Below are 7,842 nucleotides of genomic sequence, written 5' to 3'. Positions count from 1 at the left end.
TAATTGCATATAGTTCACCTCACCTGTCCATACCTTAACCAACTCAAAAAGAAATCTTCAAGACTGTGTCAAAATTTTCTCAGAAATGTATAAAAATAATTTAGAAACAAGTCCTCTTTAATAATGCAATATTAAGTATTATGAGAAGGAATAGAGGAAAGACTACCCAGTGGGAAATAGCTTGAGTGATTCTTACAAGGTCATGGCATTATATAGACATATATAGACATAATGTATAAATAAGGGAGATGAAAGACGTGGTTGCAAATCCTGCATCAGCATTATCCATTCTTACTGTTTATTAGTCAACTCTTTGTATCACATTTCAGATTGGATCTTTGCTTTTTTGTGAAGTCCTATAGCTTTCAATTTTTTCCAGGGAGGTTCAAGAGAGCACTTTCTAAATGCTGTAGAAATAAATACATATAAATAAAAATATCATTGAAATATTAACTCACCTTTAATGAAAAAGTCCTCCCTGGGATTCTCTTCAACATTTTCCACAATCTCAAATGCACACAGTGAATTTTGACTGTGGAAGCAAAATGTAAGTGGCCTGGGAAATATAACTGAAGCAACCACAAAACATTTATACTTTTTAGATAAATTTTGGGTTGAAGCCTTAGAATGACAACAGCTATCCACCCCCAAGTAGATATCTATGGAAGTCCTGAAAAGTTAGCTGAAGCCTGCCTTGCTTTGTTCATGTTCATGACCAGCTGCAACCTTGCACCCTGTGTAGCAGATAGCATCCAGCAAACAGGGGTATCTGGAGCAGAACAGTTTGTGTAGGGCACAAGGGCACTGGGTAAAACTTGTCTACCATCTTCACTGTCTTGCCCTTGAAAGCTCCTCCTTTGCTCTAGCCACCACAGGTTTGCAGACAGAATTTCCTTTTACCGGTTCCTCATCCTCAGCATACCTTGTGGCTATCTATGTGCACAGCATAAGCTGAATCTGACTTACTTTGCTTCAACACAATGCGTTGGCATTTTGCTGAGATTTCTCAGGCAGGGCTTGTGACCTGAAAAGGGCTGCAACATACTTTCAGAAAGACACTGGAGCTCTTGTCAGCTTTTGCCTTTTTTTTTGGTATAATTATATGGAATTAGAGTAATACAATTATTTTGATTGATGGAACAGGGTTCCAGTATTAAACACATCTAAGAAACAGGTTTATTGCTATTTCTGAGAAAAGAAAAAAGAGAAAAGGAGGAGAAGAGAAGAGAAGAGAAGAGAAGAGAAGAGAAGAGAAGAGAAGAGAAGAGAAGAGAAGAGAAGAGAAGAGAAGAGAAGAGAAGAGAAGAGAAGAGAAGAGAAGAGAAGAGAAGAGAAGAGAAGAGAAGAGAAGAGAAGAGAAGAGAAGAGAAGAGAAGAGAAGAGAAGAGAAGAGAAGAGAAGAGAAGAGAAGAGGAGAAGAGGACCTATGTAATGTGCTGCTTATTACCAGCCTGAGTTGGGTTTGCAGTTGTTAGCGGTCCACCTATCAATATCAAAAGGTAAGGGCAGAGACGATGGGGGTTCTATGTCTGTCAAGTTCTTGCTAAACAGATGATCATCAGGATACTGTTATTTCAGGATACTTGTTACTTTACCTCTATGGGTGGCATTGAGCAAGGACTGCAAAACCCTTGAGAATTGCAGTAAGATGAAGCCTTCTTTCAGCTGAGATCCTACAAGTAGCTGCTACAGACATTAAAATTAGCAATGCGAAGCAGCAACATGCATGTTAGATGGGTACACGCAGAGGCAGCGAGCAGCAGGCCTTCTAATAGCAGAGTGCATTTGGGGTGTAATTGAGGTTTGCTAGGTGCTGCAAACTCAGGAAGTGCAATTTGCACCTCCTCGTGCCAGAAACTGAATGAGTCAGATCCTTAGAGCTTCAATTTTAGCTTTCCTTCTGCCTCCTCATTGTTCTGACTAATGAGATGTTATCATAGCCAGCTAACTATGGTAAAAAACGGCCACACACACCACATAGCCTCTAGGTTATAGCGCAGCCAGGCTTATACTGGTGTCAGAGCTTAAACAACCACAGACTGCAGTGGAGAAGCTGCAGGCCACTCCAGCTAACTGTAATTTATTAACGGCACTAAAAAACACATAAATCAAGATACAGTGAGCAATATGAACATACTATACTACTATCAAAGCAGCAGACTCATTAGCATCTCAATTTTTAGGTGTCAAATTTGAAACATCTTGAAGGGGCCAGAAGTTCAGAAGGAACTAAGCAGATAGACATAAGGCTTCTAGAATATTAAAAAGCTAGTAATCTCCCAAACAAGAGACTTAAAATATCTAGCAACTTGAAGGCAGACCTGGCTCTCTAAACATATAGAAAACAAGCAAATAAAAATATCCAGAAAAATATTCTACATTATTTGGGCCCCAAATGTGTGCACTGCAGAACAGGTGTCATGTGTTAATGCATTATGGACTGTATAATATCTAATAATGAAAACTCTGTCTTTCATGAAAATCTATACAGACTTACTGGCTATTTTCATAGTGTATATATTTGCAGAATCCAGGCTTCTTTCCAATTTATCCCATTATTTACTATAAACAAAGTATTTCATAAAATATTTTCTGTCAATGGGTAGGAGATCTGTGTTTGTTTCTGTTTATAAGTGAACTTTAATAAGTGGTGAATGAAACCAAGGGTGAAATTAGTTAAAATAATTTAATGTTTGAAAGATTTAGTAACAGTTTTCTTTTTGTGCTCTCCCACAGAAAGCAAGACTTGGCAATCAGCTGATGACTCTTCTCCCTACTGATCTTGTGTAAGTTGAAACCTTGGGCTGACAAAGGATATTGTAAAAACAGTTATCTAAAACTGCCTGGAGCTCTCTGGCAGAATCAGGCCAAGGGGCTTGATTCTAACCCTGCAAATGGTAGTAAAGCTTTGCGGTTGGCTATTGACAGAGTAGGATTAGATCTGGTTCTGTAAAGTTGCTGAAACTACAGAAAATGAAGACCTCATTATTTATTAGTTTTACTTCTTAGTTCACAATATGCTTTTTTCTCAAAAAGTAAGGATAAGGTCAATGATGGGACCCTGAAGCTTTCCCTGAAAGAACTGTAGGGAGCAAGAGCAGGGCCATTTAGCTTAGACACAGAGGTCAGATGTACACTTTCCATAGGTCAGACATATACCCTCTATACTATATTCTGTGCTCTCAGAATAGTGCAGCCGACAGTGAGGGACCCTCTGTTCTAAGAGTTGTCAGGTGTATTTCAATAAATACTGAAACCATGGAGAGTTTTCTGAGCCTTATATGAAACACCAGAGAATCTGGAGTTTGCTGCAAGCAATTTGTAACCTCCTTAGAGAACCAGGATTATCAGCCTTACTCGCCTATCACGCTCTACCCACTTTTTGGGTCAAGGAGTCATCAAAATAGGGTCAAAGGACTAGCTCATTATTTCCAGTCTTCTCAGCAGTCTGTTCTGAGTGTGGCCGTTGGCTTCTCTGTGACGTAAATGGCATTGTTTGTGAAACAATATAACGCTTATAATTTGTAAAGCACCACGAATTGTGCATGCAGAAGATATTCAATAAGCATTAACAGCTGTTATTTAGTGCAACAACCTTTTATAAAATTCCGAGGATACGGACTATTTGTTGAACAATAAAATCACAGTTTCTACGGTGGCCTTACGTAAACCACATATGAAAACACCAATAATTTGTCCAGAGATCAATCAATACAGAAATTAAAATTTAATATTTAATCTGCTACTTCTGAAGGAGCAGCACTTGCAGAGGGACCGCGGTAAAAAGAAGCCGTAAGCAGCAGCGGCTCGTTACCACACGGGCACGTCCACAAGGCGCCACAGGGCCCGGCACAGGCCGGAGCCGGGCCCGGCGCTGCGGACCAGGCCCCCTGGGGCGGCACCCGCCTGGCGAGGGCCCCCGCGAGCCGCCCGCCCGGCCTGCGCCGCGAAATGGCCGCGGCCCCGTTGGTTGTGTGCCGCGAGGGGAGCTGTGCCCTCACCGCGGCCGTCAGGGGAGAAGGAGCAGCCCGGGCTGCAGAAGGGCTCTCCGGTTTTGTGGACGCTAAAACGCGAATGGTAGAATGACCCGAGTGGGAAGGGACCCAGACGGATCGTCGAGTCCAACTGCAGGACCACCCAAACGTCAGACCGTATGTGGTGACTGTTCATTCCAGGAAACCTCATTAATACTAATTTTAGCTTCTCATTAAACCTCTGTTAAGAAATACGTTGAAAATAAAAACTGACACAACTGTCAGGTCAGTAATGAAATGAGCTGAATAAATCACATGCCTTTTAAAAGGAATTCTCAAGAGGAGGTCTGCAATGTTTAAGCCCTGAAAAGAAAGACAGTGCACCTGAGAAAATAAAAGGCTGAAATAAACATTGTCTCAATGTTAGGGCCAGATTAGTTTGGTGAAAAACCTCAGAAAGTGAACAAAAAGTGCCTGGAATAGAAGGATGTCGGGGCTTCCAAAACGAAGCTCCAAAAGGTCAACAATAATTTCCTTTTCTGACGTGTAAAAAATAAAGTTGTATTAAAATCATATTTGTGGTCCCTACTAATGCAACTCCAAAGATGACCAACTGAGTTAAGTTAGAGAATGTCTGACAGGTTCTGTTTCCTTTTTCATTTCGTGTGTTTCATTTTGTGCTACTTCAGCTGTAGCAGCCAGCAGCAGCAGAAAGGGCATCTCAAACATCTGCCGGCTCCCTTTAAAGCCACCAAGCACTCACTCGAGCCTCCATTTTGAAACTAGAGAAAAGTTAACAACTAACTTTGGACACCCGTGATCCAACACTCTCTCCTGAACTGATAATCTTTATTACATCCTTATTACACTAAAGGACAAGGAATGCGGCATTTGGGAAAACAAAATGAACAATAGAGCGCTTGTGCGTGTGATGGCATTGCTACATTATTCTGGCCAGCAATCTATTACTTCTCTCTCCCCATCTGATAATATAAGCAGTTGGTGGAAAAATGTCCCTTTCACACTTTGCTTTGCTGCTTTTTGCTCTCTGTCATCCTCCCTACAACCCACACAAACTGACTGAGCCATAAATAGTTTGTCAAGTCCCAAAGCCTGGGATGCATTTAAGCAAGCCTCTCGCTAACAGGACGGAAGGGCAGTGCTGCTGCGGCAGCCACAAAAGCATTGGTTCTTACATCCCTCTGTCTCCATGCCTCTCTTCTTCATGCTGGAGGAGTTTTCAAGTACAGATACAGTCAGTAGGCCATACTAGCATTTATGAAAAGCATTCCATCATTTCTTCTGTATTATCTCTTAGCACTGTTTTCACTCCACTCTTTGAAGCAGAGAAGCAAAGTTCCTGTGCTGCTTACAGCAGCTACAACTCAAGTGACTCATTACGCCACAGAGTCGTGTCCACAGTCCTTGGAGTCACTCTGCTATGGAAGAAAATAGATGCTTTTCCTCCTTGGTAAGAGATCTACTTTCTACTGGTACTTGGGTGAGATAGTGGCAACCCAGAACTGTCACCCGACACTTTTTAAGTAGCTTCGTTACCCTTTCATACAGTAAGAACAACAAACACACAAAATGAAGTTAGTCTGAACTGAAATGCTTGCAGTGACACCCTTGGTGCAAGACAGTGACTTGCAGATGGAGAAAGCCCCTGTCCCTAAAAGCTGAGTGAAGGCTTTGAGGTCAACTACATGCACATCTCTTGTCAAATTCCCTTGGACTGGTATTTACTGTACCTACCTGTGCGATGTTTGGCATGGCAACAAGAGATAATAAAACCATGAAAGAGAAAAATATGCTAAAAAGCAGCTCAGAAGCAGAAATAAGAAAAACTTACCAGTGAAAACAGTATCAGGAATCTAGTTAAGTCTTGTTACTGCATTTTGGAATGTAGAAGTGGAGCTAGTATATCAGTCATATATAGGAAGTGTTTTCTGCTCCCCTAGTTATGAACTTAGTCCTGTAAATCATTACTTACATAAGCAGTTTGCACTCACAGCTTCAGAATTCCAAGTGCTGGGGAGATGTTTATTTGGAGAATGAAACAAAACAGTGCATCACAACATACAATTTTGAAAAAGACATTGCATCTAAGTCCTCTGGCAGTTTCCTTCTTCTCTTAAGATGAACACAGCAAATACTGGAAACATTATTATTATTATTATTATTATTATTATTTTTTAGATCCATGCTCTTTATATCTAGGATCAAACTGGCAAATACCAACATGCAAGCTGCTCCTGCTAGCAACATTAAGCATACTACAATTTACTTTTGAGATTAGGGTTTCTTTTTAGTATCAGCTGAGCCTTTATTGTTACTTTAAAATGTGTCTAGATATCTGTAAATATTTTACATGCATAAATATTTTACAATTTGTATAATTCAGATCACTTTAAAAATGGTGCACTCACAGAAAAAAAATAATATGAAACTATCTCAATATGATACTCTTCATATAATATTTATGTCATACAGTAAACAAATTATGATATGTTATTGTTCAGAAAAGCTTTCAGCCCCTGATTGTATTACTTGATGGTTTACATATGCAAAAACAGAAAGGCAGCTATGTTATTATTCTCCACTAGAGGGAGAGAGAGCATCTTTTGTTGCTAGGCAGATTCTGAAAAAAAATAATTCTACATCATTTAAAGCAACAAGGTCAAATTTGAAAACAAGAAAATAATTTAATCCATGCTATTACCAAAACCGATGTAAGTTCTAAAATATTAAGGCCTTGAAATCCAAAATTTCATTCCTGTTAGCTTATGTTCTGCAATCATTATGACTGAACAATGAATGCAGATAATTAATTTTCATGTGCACGTACAACCACGTGTCAATTATTTTTTTTTCCTTCTGTTCTCTACAAAATGTCGATTTCTTCAGACAAGGATGTTAACAGATTGATTTAAAAATCTAACATAAATAGCAAATGTAACAGAAATGGTAATATTGAAAAACAGTTACTAACTCGACAATGAAAGAAAATGACCCATTTTGTACTTTTTATCCCATATTGAATGGGAACCATTCTTACAGGTACTGCATGGTTTTCACTGCTTGTTTAGAAAACAAAGCAAGAATTCAGGCCCGACATCAAAAAGATCACCCTCTATCTCAAAAGCTTAGAGAAGCCTTATCACCCCAAATTGACACTAACTGCTTAGAAACTGCAAACGTTCCCATTCCATATGAAAACCCTCATGATCCAGACCACGATATCCACAGTAATGATCTGTCACTTTTAGTCTTATGGGCTCTTGATCCTGTTAGTTTGCAGTTTGTCATTCAGCAACAAGCAACAGTGATGTGCACCTCACACAGCCGATGGGACCTGCTCCAGCTCACGGAGGCGTGAGACACTCACTCTGTCCAGCACTAGAGACTGCTGGACGTGATGAGCCTTTGGTGCGTGCAATGGCTTTTGGAAAGCAGACATATTATGCCCAGTAGCTGTGGGGCTAACACGGGAGGCATATAAGCAAAGGTTGAAACACTGACTCACTGGAGAAATATACTGGCAAAGGTAAAATGCTCTGGGAGGGGTTCTGGTGTAATTTGGCATAGCAATAATGTGGCATGGAAAGTTTACTTGACGTTGACAAGTTGCAAACTTTTCTTTATGTACTAAGAAATGGGCAAACTAAACACAAGACAACAATTGTTTAGTTTGTACTTTTATCAATTTCAACGGGAGCCATCTGTTTACTGCTCAAGAACTAAAATGTCGTAGGGAAACAAACTCTGGCCTTACTATAAATTTCCTTTTGAAACTTATAAAATTCTCACACATAAATTAAATATATGTCTCTGTTTTACACCACTTAAACTCCTGCAGCAGTTTAAT

General features: G+C 39.9%; 1 long non-coding RNA gene across 1 annotated transcript; it reads left to right on the top strand.

Annotated features, from left to right (window-relative positions):
• Positions 1 to 490: 490 nt before the first annotated feature.
• LOC119717764 (uncharacterized) lies at positions 491 to 4,268 on the top strand. The gene is made up of 2 exons (XR_005268007.2): positions 491 to 1,499; positions 2,737 to 4,268. It is a non-coding gene; the product is annotated as an uncharacterized lncRNA (long non-coding RNA).
• The last annotated feature ends 3,574 nt before the right edge of the window (positions 4,269 to 7,842 follow it).

This window comes from Anas platyrhynchos, chromosome 9 (genome assembly GCF_047663525.1).
Source record: "Anas platyrhynchos isolate ZD024472 breed Pekin duck chromosome 9, IASCAAS_PekinDuck_T2T, whole genome shotgun sequence".
NCBI classification, from domain to species: domain Eukaryota; kingdom Metazoa; phylum Chordata; class Aves; order Anseriformes; family Anatidae; genus Anas; species Anas platyrhynchos.
The sequence above is the reverse complement of the archived record's forward strand: the minus strand, read 5'-3'. Positions and strand labels throughout refer to the sequence as shown.